This window comes from Ursus americanus, chromosome 19 (assembly GCF_024610735.1).
Source record: "Ursus americanus isolate L20-20 chromosome 19, mUrsAme1.1.p, whole genome shotgun sequence".
NCBI lineage: Eukaryota > Metazoa > Chordata > Mammalia > Carnivora > Ursidae > Ursus > Ursus americanus.
The window spans coordinates 46,730,067-46,752,526 of record NC_142145.1 but is presented as its reverse complement, the minus strand read 5'-3'; the positions used below and the strand labels follow the sequence as shown (position 1 = coordinate 46,752,526).

The window sequence follows — 22,460 nt, the reverse complement described above, 5'->3', positions numbered from 1 at the left end:
GGTGTTGTCTTGGAGAAACTTTTCCACTGCATGAGAATGATTTATCCAGAAGGGACAACGTGCCTGGGTTGAGGGGGGTGTCCTGAAGTCTCAACACCTCCAGCCTGTTGCCCCGGAGGGTGAAGGTATGGGGAGAGTCCTCACCAGGGCACCGTGGAGAAAGCTCTAGGCCTGAAATGGAGGACGTCACTCCTGGCCCCACTTCTTGCTGCTGATGGGGCTTGGGACAAAGTTTGAGATCTCTCTAGACCTCAGTCTCTTTGCTTAAACCATAAGGGTTTTTCTTTAATTTCCCTTCTACCTCTAGCATCCTATAACCTCTTGTAAAGTGCATGTACATGTGGGTATGTGTATGGTTTGCAGGAAATGCTTTGTTTAAAACTGCAAGTACTTTTAGTTTTCATAATGACCGCGTCTGATAATTTCTAACTTTCTGAAAACAAACAGCTTCTCGGCTTTCTTCAGCGCAGCACAGAGTTGTGAAAAGCACACAAGCTTTGAAAGCCCAGAGACTTTGGCCCACGATCCACCGCTGCCACGTCTTAACTGCGTGGCTCTGGGCATGTTGCATCTAATTTACAACATTCGTTTACTTCTTCCAGAAATTGCACATTATATCACTGGTGTATATTTTTGTTGTGATGAGTGCCTGGTACAGATGCTGGCACAGCCCATCTTTAATAATTGGTAACTCTTCTCTTGTAATGTCTGCCGGCTTTAAAGAGACACTCGAGTCTACTAATCAAATGACTAATGGATGAACAGTGCTGTCATTTTTGTTTTTAAGACAAAATGAGTCTTTTATTTTTGACTCATTTAGCAAAACATCTTAAAATCCAACAATGAATGTTTGTTGGCAGCTCAGACGCTTGTGGCGCTGGGGAGGGCCTGGTTATCTGCCACGGATGAGGGCTCCGGGGGTACCCTCTCTCCAGCTAGAGCAGGGGGCTCTCCACTGAAAGGAGGGGGAGTGGCGGTCAGTTTTTAAAAATTTATTCTACAAAAGAATGAGGTAACAGCGTCTTGATGCAGGAGAAAAAACAAATGCACAAGCTCTCCAGGCTCCGTTTCTTCCTTTATAAAATCAGGGGCTGTACCAGATTATTTTTAAGGCCTCTTTATGAGTTTATAATTTTGGCTTATAAACTGGATCTGGATATAATTTCAAAGCAATCTGAAGAGATAAATTCTAAAATGGAGTTTTAAGACCAGCAGCGTGATTGCGGTAAATTAAAGCACAACTACTTTAGAGGACGATGTCCATTTGGATGTGTAATTCAAGTCAGGTTATTTTAATGGTATTTACTGGATGCCTACTTTGCTGCATTCCAGTGGCTTGGTTACTTTTGCAGCCACACCTCAGACATGTGGGAAGAACAGGAAAAGATGGAGGAAGAGACGGAGACAGAATGAGGTAGAAGGTCAGGCCGAGAGGAAGGACTACGCAAGGCTGGTGGTGTTCTGGCCACACTGACTCTTTCATACGGTATGTCGTACTTGACTCGGTGTATGCCTGAAGTAGCTTAGAAGCACGTGTAAATCGAATCATGTTCTGTTGAAAACACTTCCGTGATAAAACGTTTTTGTCAAAAGAGATGTTATTCCTTCATTCTAAATCCACATTAGATCTGCTTAAAGTAAAGTTCAACTCTAGTTCTTTTCCTGGAGAGGAAAAGTGATGTCAAGCCACCCCGATGAGAGCCCGGTGTGGGAACAGCTTGTCTGGCCTCCTGAGCTCTCTGGGGGAAAGTAGATGGAGAGGAGGAACAGACACATATTCCAGAACTGGACTTTGAATGGGCCTTTGGCCAAACTTGGCCCAATTTCTCAACTGAGAGAAAGCACTGACCAAAGCTGAATGCTGACTCCAAGCCAACTTGCTCTGGACATGTCGTCCTCTGCCAGGCAAGCGCAGCACCCTCTCCCCAAGGCACTTACCCAGCCAGGGGCAGGAGATGCCCGGACAAGAAGCTGCACCGTTTCCCCCCTTCCTTACTGGCTGGTGCCAGCTTTTGTACAGCTCTCACGACCAGGGGAGGGGGAGGAGATGGAAGGAAAAGATGGGCAAGTGGGGAGAGAGGAGATAGGGCCACCCATGGAGATGCAGGGTGCAGAGAAGCCAGGAAAAGCCAGGAGGGAGTCGTCGCGGAAGAAGAAAACAAGTTGAACACACTTGGGGACTAAGGGAAAAATGAGGAAGGGCTTCAGGGAAACCTCGTGAACATGATGGAGAAGGAGGAAGGGAAGGGTCTGAGGATGGAAAGCGAGTTGGGAAGAGATACAGAGGAGTTGGATAGAGTCAGAACTCCACCAGGTGTGAACCCAGACCCCAAGTTCAAACCTTCTTGATTTAGAAAAATGTCCTGTGATTAACTCTTCAATATGAAGCCCAGTGTGTAGGAATTTCCTTTAACTGTTGCTTCTTTACATACTTCTGGAATGACAAGGAATTTAAGCATGTTAGCTCATTTTCCAGAAAGATTCATGGCAGGATTTCTAACTCTGCAGAGACTGCATTTGCAGAAGTGGTAACAGGAATGGCATGCTGAAATGTTGGTGGGGGTTGAAGAGGAGGAGGGGTTAATATTCAAAATTAGGTTGGTGTTCCATTTGAAGTCACTGCTTTAGTTTCAATATAAATATAAGGAATGGAAGAACTGCATTACTGGGCAATCGAGGTTCTAATACCCAACATGCCTTGTCCCGGAGAGAACGCAAACACATGGGACTCGTAGACATTTCAAATGTCCCTCAGTGCTCCATTTGCCCATGCAGTTACATCAGAGAGTAAGAGTGTACGAATCTTGGTTCTTTCACGGTACCTGTCTTCCTAGAGGTAGACTTTTCAGACTGAAGGTAAAAGAGGACAGAATCAAATGGTTGAAGTAACCTACACATTATGGACCCAGCCTCTGGGAGAGAAACAAAGGTTAAGAGGCAACATCTATAATGGCTAAGTCACAGGGTCGGTCAATGCAATTTTGCCATGGACATAAACACTCCCTATCAGCCCTGAGATAACACTCCCAGAGCAGCTGACTCTTCTTCTCAGAGGTGTGTGCACACTTGGAACTAATTACTAATAGTTTAGTAATTATTCATTTAATATCTGTCTTCCTCTCTAGACTGTAAGCCTACAGAGGGGCTTTTCTAGGTGCTCAACAAATGGGAAGTACCAACAAATCTTGGTTGTCTGACTGCAAATACCACACCACTGAACTGTGTAGAAAATACATCTCTCGCTGTGTTGTGGCTAATTTAGAAGAAGTGGCATAGGATAGTGGAAAAGCCCTTGATATCAAGACGGCAGCTCTGCTCATGCCCCAGCTCTATTAACTTGTACAACTTTGGCCAAGTCACTTCCCCATCTCAATCTCTGACTCCTTTGCTACGAAATACCAAGATTAGATTCAATGACCTCTGAGGCCAACACGGCTCTCATAGTCTGTGATTCAGCTTTCATGTAAAGTGGACAGGGGAGGTTTATTTGTGACCACGACAAAACATTAGGAACTCATAAAAATGCCAAATACCACCTAGAGGAAAAGTGGAAACAAGATTTTGTATGAAATATGCTTGGGTTGCATGATGCAAATGTTTCTTTTGTGAGAGAAAGAAGGCCATAGGATATGATTACTTAATCTGCCACTGAGCTTCCTGGGCAGGTCTGGCCAAGCTACAGATACCTATCGCTCTTGTTCAAGGTCCATTTCCTACTGAGTTGTCACATTGTTGAATTATTGTCGAGTTGAAGTCCAAAAGGGGAAATATTTTGCAATCTAGGGTTGGACCCTGGAGCTATACAATCATGATTACTGATACAGAGTTTCCCAGAAATACTCTGCGCACCAGGGCCACACTGAGGAGCCCTCACATTTCTATGCGCCATTTTGTGAACTTACTCCACCAGCAGCACTGCCGGTCTGTGAATGTTTTCTAAAGGAGCTGGTAAAAAGATTTCATTCTGCCTTCCATTGAACCATTTCTTTTCTTTAATTATTTGTGAGATAAACTTTTAAATAAGACTCTTTTTAATAGCTCGGTTTAAAAAACACTTTAGGAACAAGGTCATATTTGTCTTCACAAAAAGAGTAATCTATGTATTGAGCCAGAGGATAATAAAGCCTGGAGCTTCCTGAATCTTAACACAGATGCTGTTTTGACGATTGTTGACTTTTACTCCCACCATCCTAAGAGAATTCTTCTTCATGGTGTTGTTTTCACACTTGTGATTTGGACCTAATCATTTATGATCATGGTGATAAAAGGATAGGCATTCCTGGTTGGGCGTTCAGAAGCCCCAGCTTTTCCACCAGTCAGTGTATGACCCTGAGTAAGTTCCTGCCTCTCCTGGCCTCAGTTCGTTTCCCTGTGAACTATTCAGCCAGTGCCCAGAAGCTCTGGGTTCTATGGAGAGCCTCTGAAGTCAAGGTGAGAGGCAGGTGGGAAGAGAAGAACCAAGAAGCAGATGGGCTCCGGGTTTCCATAGCAGGAGTTCACTCTTATATTTTATGCGTTCAGAGTCTGCATAAAATTTCACTGAAGAAAGGATTCCGCTGCTTGTAAAGAGTTCGAAAAGCACAGGACTTGATGATCTCTAAAAAAATATCTTCATAAATTTGTGAACTCAGATACATAAACATGCACATTTACACACCCCCTCTCCACAGCGCAAAAACCCAAACTGGTTAATGTTCCATGGATCATGTTGAAAAAGAATCCTGGTTTCATTTTCTTTTCATGCTATTGTCCCCCACAGGCTGCCCCCAGGTGCTTCTGGGAGTTGGAGAAGCATCGTATTTGGCTCAGTCTTCAGTTGAAAGCTTAGCTAGAATTGAAGCTTTAACTTTTAGAAGAGAAGCTTAGAGCTCACCTATCTACCCCTTCACCTTGTACGTGAGGAATCTAAGGCCTGAAAGGTGAGTGACTCACCCAAGGTCACATAACTGGTTGGTGGCAAAGCCATGGTCAGAAGCCAGGTCTCTAAATCCCAGCTAGGGCCCTTCCCAGTACACCACGCTCTTGGAAAATGAGGGAACCACAAATGGGATGTCCGGACGTCTTCTGTTGATTCAAAAATAAAAATATTCCTCATCTGTCTCTGTGGTATGGGTTGATCTTTAGATCTACCAAGATCCTAAAAAAAAAAAAAATAGTGCATGCACACACACACACACACACACACACACACACACACACACACAGGCACTTTGCCAAGGGGATAAGGGGTAATGAAAAATCCTTGGCAAGTGGGTACTTCAAAGCTTCAGAGGGTTTATCTAAAGAAGACTTTGAATAAAGTGCAATGTTTTATGGGTTCTCCTAATCCCCAGTAAATGTGCCTTGCTGAATAAGCAGAAACATTTTTAATGACTACTGGAGAGTTATAGACCCAGATTTGTGACTGTGTGTTAGCGCTTGGTTTCCTGGAACCTTTCGTCTCCTGCTTTACAAACCTAGAGGTAGAATTTGTGTCTATGCCACTGGTTCTGAGCTCAAGTCTTCAGAGAGCCTGAGGCTTTTCCCTCTGAAGGCTGGCAGCCAGTTACTCTTTACTCAGACCTATCAACCACTACTTCTACTGTCACTGTCTCCACCTCTCTCTCCACCATGAAGAATATCCTTTGATCTCAGTTTAGCTTCACAATATCCCTGGAGGTGTGTCCTATGTGAGTCCAGAACCTGTTCTCAACTGGGAAGTGGGTGGTGGGTGAGCATCTGAGATAGGTAGTTTGTTGAGTTCAGGCCACGAGGGGGATCCCACATCTGGGAAAGTCTAGGGGAGTCAGGTCATGATGTGGGAGGCTGGAGGTCTAGAGAAAACAGAGGCTCAAGGCCCTGTGGTTCAAGATTTGGGGAAGGAGGCTGAGGGCTGGGAGAGCTGAGGGGCTGTGAGGGCAGCAAAGCTGGCCAGCTCTCCCAGCCTCGCTAACCCTGCCGGTCCTTCTTCTGGGGCCTTAAGCCATTCCATTTTGGGCAGCAACTTCAATGGGGTTGGAATTGTAAGAATTTATCCAGTCTTTTGGAGCTTACACTCCGTGGGTGTAATGAGCAAATGGGGCATTTGCAGGGCAGGCAAGATTTCAGGCTCTAGGCTATAAATTCGGGCCCTGTGGCTTTCTGAGGTCCTTTTCAGGGCTCATACTGGGTCTCCTAAACTTACTCTTCCCTTTGAAGCAGTTCTACTTTTGAAAAATTCATGTCATGTTTCCAGTGGCATCCCCCTCTTGACAACGAAAATTCCTTTTCAGGAGATGGAGGGTTTAATGGTTACTTGACCGGTGTGTGGATTAATGTGACATAGAGAAGCACGGCCAGCATGCTTTAATAAAACCTACCAGAGAGCACAGTGTAAGAAGAGGTACCAGACACAGAGAGTGAAGTCAAGTAGAGCAGAATTGTTGTTGTCTTTACCTTCTGCAGCAAAGGAAACAAAACAGGAATTGAGAAGAGTCAAGGTTAGGATGGGCATGGCCTCTCCCAAGGCTAACTCTGTAAAAAATGCTAGATGATGGAATGAAAATTCAGGAAGAAGACAGACACACTTTAAAAAAATATAGTAAGTTCCAAAAATGATTCATGCAGGATTCTGATTTGGGAGGGGGGATTTTGAAAGAAAAATCAGAAAAATTACAACACCCTTCTACCTGAAGTGAAAATAACTCGTGTCCTTTCTTCCAACTTCAGGTCTGGTTAAGTCTTTATCCTGTAAAGTGGGATAGAAGAAAAATAGCTCTGACTCCTATCCCGTGCTGAAAGCTTGAAGATTTTCAAGACAAGAAAAGGCTTTTGTGAGGCCCATAGCTCAGAGGTAAATGGAAGACAAAAACTTTAGGAGTGAGAAGAGAGGCAGAGACTGCCTGGGGAAAGAGAGACAAGAAGGTACCGGGAGAAAATGAAGGGAGTCCACGTAGAACACTTTTTATCAGCCAAGAAGCATTTACTTGAGGATACCCCTAATGGCAATAAGGCTCCACACTTACCTATAAAGCAAGAAAAATGATGAGAAAGAGCCTGCATCCAACTTGCCATGCCTCATCACAACTAAGTCTAACATTGAGAACATTCTAGAAGTTCTGGGTATGTTTCCCCTTGGGCCAACTACCCACATTACAGTAACTAGATTAAACCTAAGACATTTTCAGTGTGGATCTCAGGGAGGCCTAGGGAGGGCATATTTTTTGTTAATAGAGGAATCCAGAGAGATTTGACAGATGTGCTGTGATAAAGTTCGTTCACTGAGTGTATGCTCTAAGTCACCTACCTGTTCTGCAAAGTCATGGGGCTCTATGGGTTTAGAAGGAGGAAACACTGATATCATGTCAATTGTACTGAGTATCTATTGTCATGCAACAAATTTTTAAAAATGTGACCCACTTCTATGCTGTCTACAGGAAACTCACTTCAAATATAATGATATAGTCCTCTTGAAAGTAAAGGAATGGAATAAGGTAGGGTATACAAACACTAACCAAAGGAAAACAGAAGTGGCTATATTAATAACAAATAAAGTAGATTTCAGAGCAAAGAAAATGACCAGAGATAGAAAGGGGCATTCTGTAATGATGAAAGGGTCAATCCACCAAGCAGACATAACAATCCTTAAAGTGTATACACCAGACAGAGTTGCAAAATATGTGAAGCAAAACCCAACAAAACAGAAAGGAGAAATAGACAAATCTACAATGATAGCTGGAGACTTCAACAGAGTCTTTCTCTCTCAATAAATGATAGAACAACTAGTCAGGAAATTAGCAAAAATATAAAAGAATTCAACAAGACCCTTAACCAACAGAATCTGATTGACATTTATAGAATACCACCCAACAGCAGAATACACATTCTTTTCAAGTCCCAAGGTAACAGATGTGTCTTTGACTATTTTCAAAGCCCAGGCATATCTCACATACAGCTTATGTATCCTTATGTCTCTGACACAGGACATACTTTTCTCTTTCATTAGGAATGCATACATGTAGTAAGTCTTATGTACATAAATTAATTTATTCCATTTACATCCTTTATTGTGTATCAGGCACTGTGTTAGATGCTTGGTTATGTGAAGAATTCAGCCAATACCTGACCAGAATTACATGGGGAGTCAGAGCTCCAGATGGGATAAAAGTTGAGTGAATATTTGGAATAGAGTGGGGACACAAAGGGATAGACTCCACCTGGTGTGGGTCCCAGGGAGAGGAGTCAGAAAAGGCCTCAGACAGGAAGAAGTTTCATTCGTGTCAGTTCTTGAAAGATAATTAGGCGTGATCTAGTCGTCCTGAGACAACTAGCGTGACCGCACCCCTCACATGCACTTTTGTGCATATAGGCAGTGTATATATTTGTTGATATCCCAAGCAGTGATGCCAACCTTGTGGCCAAGGCACCCCAGAAAGAAAATCTACTGCACCATTGCCCCTTCAGATCATTTCTATCTACCTCTAGGTCCGGGGGGTAGGAAGAAACGTGGTTCCAACAGCCTTGCTCGTATTGTTCCTCCGTTCTCTCCACCAGCTGGGGAGTCCCAGCAGCCGTGGAACTTCCAAAGTTAGTGAGGTCAGGATAGACTTGCCGATAAACGGTCATTTAAGTTCTCTACCAACCTTTTCCTGTTGCTTCTAGCTCTGATCCTCTGACTTGTTTCCCACAAGCTTCTGCCAAGCTTCTCAGTCAGGTTGGTTGGACACTGTTGTATACCAGGTGATCTCGTTTTGCTTGTAGAAAATAGGTGTCTGTTACCTAACCCCTCCATCTCCACAGAAACACAGAGAGCCAAAGGGGGGCTCATTTGTTTTCTTGTGATGCTATCAGCATCTTTGGGAAAATATTCCATAGACAAACTGATTTTGGGACACTGGGGCATTTGATGGGAGGAAACTATCCATACAAAGAGTGAATTTTGTACAAACAGCCACTCTGCGAAGGGGAAAACATGATATCCATGGTACTCATTCATACCGCAGGGTAATATATAGATCTATTTATCCTTTGAGTCAAACAAATAAACAGACATAGAGTCCAAGGCTCCTTTTCCCTCCCCGTGGCTGACGAGGAAGAAGGCCTGGGCCTCACTTCACAGACGCCCAGTCACTCCTGAGAAGCACAGTCACAGCATGTTTACATATCACAGCCTTCCGCTACTTCACCGAATGCCTCCTGGCCTTTGCTCAGTGGGCCAGTTGGGCTCCCAGAAAATCCTTCATTCTTTCCCAACTGTGCTGCCCAAGACAGATGTTCTCTATCAAGAACACCAAGTCCTGCCCAGAGGTCGTCGCCAGCAAAAACTCACGAGTGGCCCTTGCCTTTGGGAGATGATGTCATGCCTTGTGGCGACATGTGCTATAATCTCCCCCCAAGGCGGAAGACAGTGTGGACTCACAGGGGGTTGGGGTGGGGGACCGGGTGGGCCAACTCCCTCTCCTGCGATGAGTGGCTGCAGTGTGTAACCCAGCCTAGGAGAGCATCCCTTGTCCCAGGCATCTCCAGGAGAGGATTCTATAGCTCCTTGGATAGCTCCCAACGCCCTCGGCACGCAAGACGTTCTTCTTCTGAAAGTAATGCTGGAGTATAAGCAAGTGTCCTCTCCTGTGTCCGGCAGAGCTCCCAGCATGGCCCCACCATGTGTGCAGAGCCTGAGGTTCTTACATGTCCACGGGGTCCTCTGGTGAGAATTTAGCAGTCTAGCTGCAGGAAGGGAAGCCCCAAAGCCGAGCACTGTACATGACAGGGCCTCGCTTACTCTATGTACATGGACACACGTCTAGCCCCTAACAGCAAGTTTACGGACACTACCATGCTCTCTGACTTCTGAGCCCACAGCCAACAGCAGTCAATTCTCGGAATCCTGGAGCTGTCAGGGACAGGCCTAGTGACATTGCCTAACGCATAGTAAATACTCCATGCCTATTTGTTGAACAAAAAAATTATCAAAGGCGTCAGAAAAGGCACAGCTAACAGGAAGAGAGGGCCCTCCAAAACCATTCAATCTGCCAAAATGGATGCTCTCGTGCCTGGGGTCTTTTAGGACAGGGAAAAGAACTCCAAATTGCAAACTGCCGGCTTGGTGCTAGGTACTTAATTTATTATTTCAATTACTTACATCGTCATCCTGTGAGGTATTAAGAACACATTTGACAGACAAGGAAATGGAAGCACAGAGAAGTGCAGTGGTTTGCGCGGGTCCTTCAGCCAGGAAGAAGGCAGGCCTTGGTCCCGGCTCAGATCTGCCTCAAAGGCCTGTGCTGTCGACAATATAGCTATCACCTCAAACTGAGCTCTTCCTCTTCTCCTTCCTCAATCCTCCGTCTATCCCTCTGCGTCTTTTTTTTTTTTTTTTTTTACGACGTCTGTGTCGTTTTTAACAGATGCCAAACTGGTTTCTCTGTTTCCAGTCTCTGCTGGATATCCCATGCATCATTTTTCAGGCTCTCCCTGAGTAATCTTTATCAAAGCCAATGCAGACCATGTCACTTCCTGTTAGAAATCTCAGGTGCCCCTCATTGGCCTGGCATACCAGGCCCTTCCTGAGCTGGCCCCACTATGCCTTTCCAGAATCATCTCTGCTCCTTCCCACTGCACTGCCCACATCCTGGCCATTCTTCTGCTTTGTTTATGTGACTGCATCAGCTGAGAGGCTCCCCTTCCTTCTCTCGTCCCATGAAACAGGACCCTGCCATCCACCACCACACTGCCTCCAACACCACCTTTTATCCCTATCATCAAGGTCCTCTTCCAACATCTTCTTATCTGTGACACCTTCCTGGACTTGCGTGGAACAGCCCCTGCACTGAATTTCCACAACACGGCATCAATTTTCTATCTGTTAGGGATTTTGGTTAATAGATTCCCAATTCCTGGCATAGAGCCAGAAACATAAATAATTAATAATGGCCAACATATGATAGAAAACAGTCAATGCTCATAGACTGAGTAATCAGGTTAAATGATGGTAAGAATGCAGAGTGTGCAGTTGATTTTAGAATGATTTACGTTCACGAACATTTGCATTTGTAAAAAGTGTTGTGCTTAAAGAGGTAAATTTCAATTACATGGAAATACACTTCTATGGCACAGCTCATTCCCTCTCAATTCCAGAGGAATAAAGACATTGTTTTAAATGATAACGTGCAGTTTAAATAAACTCCGGGCCCTGGTCCCCAGCCTTAGTTCATAGGTGATCTCTACATAACCAGAAAGATAGAGTTCACATGTATAAATTCTACAGATTCTATGTGCCACATACCTTTTTGGTGGTCATCCCAGTGGGCAGTCCGGACTTACTGGGACGGCCCCGCAGTGGAGTCAGGCCGGCTTAAGGACGTGTGAGATGGGGGCTGACTGGCTCTCTGATGTACCACCTGCACATCATGGCGTCCGGCTCAGTTTCCTCAGCTACAGAAAGGATACAACATGGCTTCTCAAACAGGGTGGTTTTAAAGCAACACCATTAAACCCTTTGGATTAGGATCTCGTTAAATTTGAATACGGATGGGATCTAGGGTGAAGTTTACCTTTGTACTATTCATGAAAGAAAAGGTTTAGAAAACCAAGGACCATATCAACCACATTGCTGGGTGGAGGGATGTGAAAATACCTAAGCCGATCAACTGTCTTTCAGGCACTTCAAGCACCAGGAAAGCATTTATTTGCATGTAGATGAATGGCAGGACTGCCTCCGCCTGGAACTGCTTTTCCGTTTTCCCCTTTTGCCTCACTAACTTTTACTTAGCCTTCAAGTCCTGCCTTAACTGTTACTCCCCATAGAAGTCTCCCCTGACCCCTAGACTAAGTGACTCACTCCTATTATACTCTCAGACTACCCTACATCCTCCATTATTATTTTTTGTAATTTATTTATCAGAGTGTGAGAGAGAGAGAGAGAGAGAGAGCGCAAGCACAAGCAGGGGGAGCAGCAGGCTCCCTACCGAGCAGGGAGCTCAATGCGCGACTCTATCCTGGACCCTGGGATCATGACCTGAGCTGAAGGCAGACGCTTAACGACTGAGCCACCCAAGTGCCCCTCCTCTTTCTTTCTTTCATCCGCTATTTATTAAAAGCCTACTTTGCATCAGGTCTGTGTTAGGTGATAACGTAGACACAATTTTCTGCACAAAGCAACTCGCTGCATCCCACTCATGTGTATATAGAACCCCCATAACGCTTTGCAGCCCTTGTCTATGGAGGTAGACAACCAGGTTGTAAGCTCCTCGAACTCAGAGCTGGGGTCTTGTCCATCTGACATCACCAGCAGCCGGCACAATGAGTGGCACACAGTAAGTACTTCATAATTGCATGTGGAGTGGTGAGAACATTTCCATCATCTCAAAAAGAAACCTCTATCATCTGCAGTCATTTCTCATTCCTTATTATTCCCACCCCCTGGAAACCACTAGTACACATTCCATCTTTCATATAAATGGAATCACACAATGTGCTGTTTTGTGTCACGTGCTTCTTTCAGGTAACGTGATTTTTTTAAGGTTCAACCACGTGATAGCATGCATCAATACTTCAGGCCTTTTATTTGCAAAGAAAAGGCATTCCATGGTACGGACAGATCACATTTTGTTTATCTATTCATCACTCGATGAACATTTCAGATGTTTAGGCTTTTTGGCTCTTATAATTAATGGTGCCATGAACGTTCGTGCACAGGTTTCTCCACCAACGTGTTTTTAATTCTCTGGATATATATCTAGGAGTGGCATTGCTGAGTTATATGGTAACTATAATGTGTAACATTTTGAGAGAAGAAATTCCCAGAGTGGCTGCACCATTTAATATTACCACTTGCAAGGAATAAGGGCTCCCACTTTCTCACATCCTCATGAACATTTGCTAGCATGTGTCCTTTATTTTAGGCATCCTAGTGGGTGGGAGGTAGTATCCCACTGTGTTTGGTGTGCGCCTCCCTAATGGCCGATGATGTTGAGCATTTTCATGTGCTTTTAGCCATTTGTAGGTATTCTTCAGAGAAATGTCTAGTCAAGTCCTTTGCCCATCTTTAAATTCAGGTTATTTGTCTTTCTGGTGTTATTATTGGTTATATATTCTGGATAAAATTTCTTATCAGATATATGATATCCTCTCAGTCTATGGGTAGTTTTTCATTTTCTTTATGCTGTCCTTTGAAGCACAGTTTTTATTTTGATGAAGTCCAACTTACCTGGGGTTTTTTTCTTTTTTCATTTGTGTGTTTGGTGTCACAACTCAAGATCATGAAAATTTGCTCCTATGTATTCTTCTAAGAGTTTTATACTTTTCGTTCCCACATTGTACGTCTATGTGCCATTTTGAATTAATTTTTGTACCTGATGTGAGGCAGGAATTTAACTTCATTCTTTTGCATGTGACTATCTCCTGATTTCAGTACCATTTGTTGAAAAGAACATTCTTTCTCTAGGGAATGTTTTTAAGAGAAATTACAGATTCTTCAATAACAGGTGAGAATAGAACTAAGGAAATAGAGTTATTTACTGCTAATGTAGTGTTGCTATATTTAGAAAATAAAAATTCAGGACATCCAGTTAAATTTGAATTTCAGAGAATAACTTTTTAGCATCAGTGTGTCCCAAATATTGCATGGAACATACTTATATTAAAAATTGTTTGTTGTTTATCTTAAATTCAAATTTAACTGGATGTCTTACAGTTTTTCTGGCAACCCTACATAATGTGTCTCCATTTTATGAACCAAGCTGTTGAGGCCCAAAGAAACCAGTTATGCATTGCACAGAGATAACTGGAATTGTCACCATTGTTGGAATGCCCTCCCAGCATCTCGTGTCATGTATCCAATACCATGTGACCTTGAATGTGTTTATCTCTCAATAACTGAGTTTCTCCTATTGCAAAATTGAATTCTTACTAGAGATAAGAAGAGCCAGTAATTGTAGGTCAGGCCTCTTTACACACTGTCATATGCTTGCTAATTTAAAAAATTAAAAAAACACAAAAAACCAACCACAAAACTATCCTGTGATTTTGAGATTTCTTTACTTCCCTGACAGTTTTAGAATCAGCCATTCCCTTTCTTCTCCATTCCATTTTTTTTTTTTTTTTTGTGCAGGTGGGAAATTGAAAAGGCCTAGAGGATTGAGATATAGTACTGATATATTCTATAACTGACATATACTCTGTTCAGAAGGAAAATCTCTGCGTGTCCTTCAAAGGTGTCAAGCAATTTTGCAACAAGTTGACCAACATTCTTCCTTCTCTCAAGAGAGGGCAGAATGTCCATCAGCCTCCAAGTAGACTAGCATCCATGCTCCTCAGGTCAGGTGTGGCTGGTTATCTAAACACAGCCTGTGAACCAGGTGGCAGAGGCTGCTGGGTAGACCAGGCACCCACATTGAGGCAAGCTGTGAGAATTGCTCTTGGTATACCAGAATCTATGTCAGAATTATGGTGGAGACCTTGACCTTTGCAGGTTGAAACCAGAAAGCATCCTTTGCCTACTTTGTAAAATCCATGATTTAATAGATAGCACCACTATACATCCATAAATGGTCTACTATTTTCTCCATTAAGCACACATGTTTCAAGATTTATAAATTGCTGCATGACTCTCTAACAGGTCTGTTTGATCCTTTTGGAGGACAAAACTTCAGTGCTACAGAAATGAGACATTTATGATTTTCTGATAGAATCCTGAAATAACAACAGGTCCAAATGTCCTTTTTTATTTTTGGACCATTTCTCAAGATTTCAGAGCAGATCCCTTTAAACAGAAAAGATCTGAACATGTATTATCTTTTAGCACTTACTAAAATTCCTTCTTTATAGTTCCCACTTGAAAAATTCCAAGAAAAAGTAATGATTCTTTACAGGTTATTTACCTGATTGATTCATGTGGCATCTAAGTATAATTGTGAGATATTTACAGGATCTCACGTCCCCCTGGAAAAGTCCTGATAATGATTATAATAAAACCTTAGCAAATTTTAATGAAGGGGGCCCAAGTAAAAAATAATCCCAAGAATTTAGAATTCACAAGGTGGGGATTATTGAAATTTTATACATGAACATGTATCTAGTTACCTAAAATAAGCAGATTGTTTCCTCAAAAGTGTAAAGGTGGGGGCGCCTGGGTGGCGCAGTCGCTAAGCGTCTGCCTTGGGCTCAGGGCGTGGTCCCGGCGTTCTGGGATCGAGTCCCACGTCAGGCTCCTCCACTATGAGCCTGCTTCTTCCTCTCCCACTGCCCCTGCGTGTGTTCCCTCTCTCGCTGGCTGTCTCTCTCTCTGTCAAATAAATAAATAAAATCTTTAAAAAAAAAAAAGAGTAAAGGTGATGGTCAAAATTTTAAACCTCCTTTAGAGTCTGAGATGTTTTTCAAGAGAAAAAGTTCTTATGTTCTTCTGATTACAAACTGTAAAACACAAAATATAACTTAAAATAATTTCAATACAGCTGGTATTTTAACCAAGGTCTTCTGCTTCAAATACAACCACACACAACATTTAGATGAAACATTATTTGTAACCAACATTGGTTTAATGAGAGTATATGGCTTAAATTAACATTAGCAAGGTTAACAACTTTGGCATTGATAGCTTTAGTGTGGTTGATATTAACGTCAATAATAAATAAGGAGAATGTTGATTGAAAGAAGCCTAAGACCTTGGAAAGCAATAAAAACTTTGGCATGCCAGGAGAGCTCCTTTCTGAAGGACACATTTACAAGAGGCATGGCAGTCGGTTGATAATCTGCATCATTGCCAGGATGATCACATTCTCAGGGGTGTGTGGGTGAGGATCCATTTCTCCCAGCAGCCAGAGCTCAGACACCCCAGATTGTGGTTATCTCTGTCCTTGATGTTACAGCCTCTGGGGTCAGGAGTCCAGCTTGGAAACAGCTCCTCAATTACCCATTTATAAGGAGGCTTTCAGTGTAGCACCCTTGACATGTCCAGATTTCATGTTATCTTCCCTTTGATCTATAACAGTGTTTGAGCTTTGTCAAAACACAGGAGTCAGTGGGGAATCTTTTCAGGTTACCATAAAAGCCAAGCTAATTAAGTCATTCGACCCTTCATAAAAATCATGCATGATGGCAAGCTGGTCTTCCTTTAGCTGAATAAAAGCAAGAGGAATTCCAGTACAACCAGGAAACTACAACATCTAAGTTAAGTACTCACCATCTCCTTCTCTCTCTTTACTTCTACTTTTAAAATGTGCCTTCGAGGTTGGGGAGCTTTCAGATCAAAGTATACAAGAGGACCATTAAGAATCTCTCACTGTAAATTCTGCGGCTAGTGAGCTGAAACTTGGACAGGAGAATTCAGAGCAGCGGCGGGCTGCTCTCGCAAGCTCTGCCTGGAGAATTCAAATTCGTCCTTCAGGATTCTGGTCCTAGTTTTGCCTCATCTCTTCACCACTCTGGCATCCATTTTCTTGACGTGTAAAATTAAGAAATTAGATGAAATAAGAGAACTCTAGATAATTTCCCACTTCCCAATTCTATGATTTCCAAATGATTTCTGGGGAAAAAATCACTTCCCACTTTTACTGAAGGTCTCCTCCTGTCATTGGTGCCCAAGCGGAGGATGGGTGTGTTTGAATGTTGCGGAGTGGAAGGTGAGGGAGGGGCCAGGAAGGTGAGAAAAAAGCTCAAGGTCAATCAAAGCCTAGGCTGTGGTTTCCTGTCTGTCCTGAAAAAGGGGATTTCCCAAGCTGCAGGGCCAGAGCCTTACTTATCACTTGTTACTCGGCTATGGATAACAATCAGCATAATTAACAATGGGTGTGCACCACACAATCGAAAAGACCCAATGCTATTTGGCAACAAAAAGTTTCAGAAAGGAACTGTTGGCTCCCTTTTGTCTGAGCTTAGGTACAGATGAAAAATAGAAAAGTCAATTAAAATCATCCTACAAACTCTCCATTACTTAAACAAACAAAAAAAGAGGTGAAAATAATGCCAGACTACATAATGCATTTGAAGACATTAACAGTTCTTCGTGTTTGCAGAATGTTTACTGAACGCTGGGAGAGAAGCTGGTTGTTTACAGAACTTCCTCATTCCAGAAAGATCTGTGACTACCTAAGCAGTTTGACTGTCCCCTGTGTGCAAAGGATGTGTTTTTTGAGCACACAAAAGAGAAGGCCATCCAGGGTCTCCCATGAGGTACTGTGTGGGAGGGAAACTCAGTCTTAGCCAAATCACTGTCCTACAGTGAAGCGCCTTACATGACCTGTGGGAGAATGAGTCAAGAAGCATCAAATCCATGAGAACAGCTTGTATTTATTTATAGCAGAAATCAGAGGATTGAGAACACATGGCTGGATCAGGAGCCAGAGTACCATGTATTAATGCTGAGTGCCTACTAAGTGCCAGCAGTGTTCTAGGCCCTAGGGACTCAGGGAAGAAACGAAGCCAACAGGGTCCCAGCCCTTACTGGAGCTTAGAGTTTAGCAAATGAGGCAGATGGTAAAGGAACAAGCCAGGCTGTGCAGATAGCAGGACTTTCCAAGCTGCACAGATAGTTGGTCTTAAGTACAAGATGCCAAAGAAGATGAGTTGGTCCATTTTTGGTGGCATGAGACCTCGCACAACATCCATCCTCGGGACTCTCAGGTTGAATAATGGGAATAAATGGTGCCACTTTCCGGGTCTCAATGCTTTACTAGTGACCAGGTACTTCTGTACATTATCTCATTTAGAACAGGGTCACTGATGGAGACTTGATACCGTATAATTGTGGTGGTGTCCCACTAGTAATACAAATAAGCATGGCTTCTTACAGGGTCTCAGCTGGGTGGATGGCTGGAGGCCAAGGGGCAGCATGGTGTCATGGAGCACAGAATCATACCCTGGGTGACCGAACTCCCCAACCCAGTATCACTAACCCTAATCTGGGTCAGGGGGTGATGGTGGTGGTAGGGGGGAGAATGTGCAAATTATTTGCCTTATATTAAGCTCAGAAATGTGGCCTTATTCTCCCTGTCCTCTCCCAGTACAGCTTCTTAGATCAGACATCCTACCACCGAGGCTTGACTGGGGGACTCTGTAATTTTACTAACGTCAAGATCGTTTTATAAGCTACCATGTAAAAAGTTAAATGCGCATATTCAAATTCCCACTAAATATGGATTTCCTTGGACAACGAAAAAAGCAGTTCAGTAGACGAAGGGAAGATTTAGTTTTAGGAGGCCCAAAAATAAAATGTGCCACTAGCATCTTTACCCGGGAACACCAAAGACTAATAATAAATTAAAAGGAGAAATTCATTGGTGGGGTGTTTATTAGTATCCATGCAAAGCCACTCACCAGCACAGTTTCCCCAGTTCCCATTTTTCTTCCTTCAATGTAATTTAATAACAGGAAAAAATATAAAGTAAGAAAAAGTGTAAAATATTACTGGCACAGTTACATTTAACATTAAGTTCTAACCAAAATTTGCACAGAACAAAAGAGAATCTGGAAACCATGTGAGCACTCCAACTGTCTGAATGCGTAAGGTAGAAAGTGGGAGGCAGGGGCGCCTGGGTAGCGCAGTCGTTAAGCGTCTGCCTTCAGCTCAGGGCGTGATCCTGGCGTTTCGGGATCGAGTCCCACATCAGGCTCCTCCGCTGGGAGCCTGCTTCTTCCTCTCCCACTCCCCCTGCTGTGTTCCCTCTCTCGCTGGCTGTCTCTCTGTCACATAAATAAATTAAAAAAAAAATCTTAAAAAAAAAAGTTTTTTAAGAAAGTGGGAGGCAGATAGAATATATGGTAAAAGAAACTATATGATTCACGTTGTTGATAAAAATAGTTGTCCTTTAAACTAAAAATTTTCAATAATACCTAAAATAAGTCATTGTCCAGGAACTTAATGGGGTCAAAATCTTTGCTGTGTCTCTTAAATTACCAGCCAATATTTTTTTATTTCTTTTGGAGTAGGTTTTTTTTTTTTAATAGTTTAAAAAGATTTCATTGAATTCTCTCCCACATAGCATTTAACTCTTGAAATGTGGCCATTTAAAGGCATTTTGGATTTGACTAAATGTTGGTAGTGTAGCATGGGTAGTGGAAAGAATGAAGGTGGGGCCGTTCATCATCGTCGTCCCTTTAATCTATGCTTAGATCGCACTGAGATCCTGGAGGAGCCTGATTTGTTAGAGTCTCACTCTTCTGGTCATCCTGGCACCCCTTTGGTCATTTGGGCTAACGCCATTTTTTTTTTTTTTTTTTAGAGAGAAAGCAAGAGAGAGCATGGGTGGGAGGAGCAGATGGAGAGGGACAAAGAGAATCTTATACGGGCTCTGTGCAGAGCACAGGCCCAATGCAGGGCTTGATCTCACCACCCTGAGATCATGACCTGAGCTGAAATCAAGAGTCAGACACTTAACTGACTTAGCCACCCAGTACCCCTCCCCCTACTTTTTGGAGGCAATGAAAGAGAAACATCAGTAGTTCAAGTGTGCTGAATTAAAGGTAGGGTTTTGACCGATAGAGGTGGGGAGAAGAGAAGTATGCATTTCGTGCATTTCATGAAGGAAACAACGTGAACAATTGTGGGCATGAAGTCAGGAGGACAGAACAGCTTACAGTAGCCCAGTTTGGCCGGTGCAAAGACACAAAGCAATGAAGAAAAGGAAAGGAAGGTAAGCTAGGGCAAACTGGTGAGATCTCTGCACAATTAAATGACATGGACCTCAGGCATGTCTATAGGTCTTGGCTAATTCATCTACAAAACTGTAAATTGGGAACCTACCTTACGTTATTTCCCAACTCCACATTTTCAACTGCCACACTACAGACCTGAATATTGATGAGAAGAGGTGGTACACAGATTCTAGAGTTGTTGATATAGAGGTGACCTTAAAAGCGGCGGTTGGTGAATTTACCAAAGAATAATGTGCAGACAGAAGACTAGAGGACCAAGAGTAAAATATAAGGTCACACCCATGGTCAAAGGAAAGAAGAAAGAAGCAGACCACCAAGGAGATTAAAGTATTGTGTGGAGAGGAAGAACGAGAATCAGGATGGGGACCCTCCCAACAGGGTCATTACCACAAGAAATCAAGAAAGATGGAAAACGCTCAGGAAATGGGATTTGGCACTGAAGATCTGATTGCTGGTCCTTAAGAGAACACAGTTTGTAATAAACATGTCTAAGAACAAGCAGCCCGTAGATCTGGCCCACACTGAGAATGACAAGGTAAGACGAATTCCAGAACCCCTGGTTCTCATATGTAGCATTCCAGGTAATATGCCCACTGATGTCTCGAAATAGGTAAGTTTGGCGAGATCAAGCAATCTGGATGAACAGAACTGAAGCTTCTCAAGAGGAACTGAACGGCTTGCTCACCATTTTGACTCACTTCATGCCAGTAGGGTTAGCTGGACCAAGAGGGAGTTTGGACCATGCCCATCTCATGACTCATTTCTTGCCTCTAATGGAGAACAGCGTTTGCAGTGGTGATGCCTGATTTAGGAAGAGCCTGAGTCCGTGTTACCCAGTGCTCACTGGTCCAGCCCTTTCTTCAGAAGCAGGAAAAACAAAAGAATAATTAGGAACGAATGAAGGTTCCAGAGAGGAAGAGGAAGGTTAGAAGCAGGCTCTTTGCAATGACCCTGAATCCTTGGGTGATCATCTCCCCACAGAGATGAAGTGATGGAGCCATCATGGGAAGCAAGGCCCCTGGAAGGGATGGGTGCTTTCCTCCCCAAGTCATTCATACCCAATAACAAGCACACACCAGATAACACACAGATTGAAGGCTGTGTGCTGTTGGAAGCAGACACAGGCCTGTGGGAATCCCCTGAACCAAGGCATGAGAAACATTCTTTTTCCTAACACCTGTAACACTCTCCAGGATGACTGTTTCTCTTAAAGCCATAGGCGTCTGTTTTCGCATTTGCTCCTTGGAGACAGAAACAGGATTACGATATATGGTGCTTTTTCTCATTTCCTGCTATGTGTTGTTTTAAGTTTCTGTGACAGCTCTTCTATTCTTTCCTCCAAATGGTGAATCTATGTATGGCCACCCCTCCCCACCCCTGTTGATGGGGCACAGACTTACAATGGGAATATTTAGGGCATGGAATGCTCTGTAACCAGTGATTTTTCATCTGCTTTTTTAGAAAAAAAAAAAAATCTTTCTACACATTTCAAGCCCACTTTGCTGGTGCAACAGAGGCACCAGATAGAATCTCTCTTTGAAGATCTGGAAGCACATTTGGCTTCAGAGTCATCATTTGGGTCATCACTGACCTCAGTGCCATGAGCCTTGGGACAAGCACCGGGGACTGGAGCCAGAAGACGTGGGTTTGAGGATCAACTCTACTTGGGGAGCTGTGAGGTTCAGAACAAGTTGCTTTAAAAACAAAAACCGAAGAACAAAGTGTGAAGTCTCAGTTCTCAGTTTCCTTCTCTGTAAAGTGGGGATAAGAAGCCAATTTACTTACTTCACAGGATTATGTGAAGATGATGAAAATCCTCCATGAAAGCATTTCCATTAACTTAAAACACTCTGCAACTATAAGGGTTTTATAACTAGAGATGCAGCTGTAGGGGCATAGGAGCTCAGGCTAAAGCTTCACGGGTGAGTTTGAAAAGTTGGCTGATAAAAGAAATCCCAAATTAAGTTTGACTTCTTACTGTTTATCTTTTTGTCCTACAAGTGGGATGCTAGAAAAACAAATAAATCGAAGCTGTTTTTCAGTTAGCTTCCAGTGCCCCCATACAACAGACTTAGAAAGTTGTTTGTTTTTAAGTGACTTGCCCCAAATCTCACAGCTAACAAGTGTAAGCACAAGATTCACACCTGAAATTCAGGCCTGCAGAAATGGGCTGCCAGAGGTTCTTGTTTCATAATGGCTTAAACTAAAGAACAGGTGCAGAAAGATCTTAAAGGGGGCATCTGAGTGAAGGCCTAGTGCCAGGACCTCGACTCGGAGGTGAGGGCCACCCCACGACTCCTGGGAGAGCCGCCCTCAGGCGAGGAGCTCATTCTGACGGGAGAAGCCTGAACTGGGGCATTGGTAGACGGGATGCTTGTGGATGCCATCCTGGGGGGGCACATGCCAGCTGCCTTCTAACTCAACACCTTTGGCAGCTTGGGTTAAATCCCCAAGCAGAGGAATAACTCAATTCATGAGTCAACAACATAATAATGTGGAGCTCTGTGAACAAAGGACATGTCAAGTCTGTAAAAACTTCCATCGCGGGGGGGAGAGGGGCCCCTCTCCCCTTCAGTCAGCCCTGGGGCTGACAGAGACAAGCAACCAAGACCTGTGTGGGTGACGTCACCAGGCACTGCGGGGCCTCCACCGAAGACGTGGCCCATTACACCTCCTGAGACGGCACACAGATGACTTACATGGTGTCATTCCTGCACCGATTTTCTTCTCTCTTTATCTCGTTCCCGTGCTCCTGCCAGTGCCTGTGTTTGAATCAAAAATTTTAAATCTAAACTACGGATCTAAGTTTTTCTCATTATCGGGCCCCTCTCCATGGGAGCCCTGTGCTCCTTCTA

The 22,460-nt window shown here is 43.5% G+C and overlaps 1 long non-coding RNA gene across 25 annotated transcripts in view; it reads right to left on the bottom strand.

Moving 5' to 3' along the window:
* The window catches only part of LOC123781975 (uncharacterized), a 411,220-nt gene that overhangs the window by 31,687 nt on the left and 357,073 nt on the right, over positions 1-22,460 (bottom strand). For 23 of the 25 annotated variants that reach the window (XR_015727736.1, XR_015727735.1, XR_015727738.1 and 20 more), the window contains 3 exons: positions 16,136-22,367; positions 15,037-15,238; positions 11,240-11,388 (listed from right to left, as the gene is read on the bottom strand). This is a non-coding gene — a long non-coding RNA (uncharacterized LOC123781975). The remainder of the gene's footprint in view (positions 1-11,239; positions 11,389-15,036; positions 15,239-16,135; positions 22,368-22,460) is intronic. The other 2 variants (XR_015727752.1, XR_015727757.1) reach the window with 2 other exon arrangements.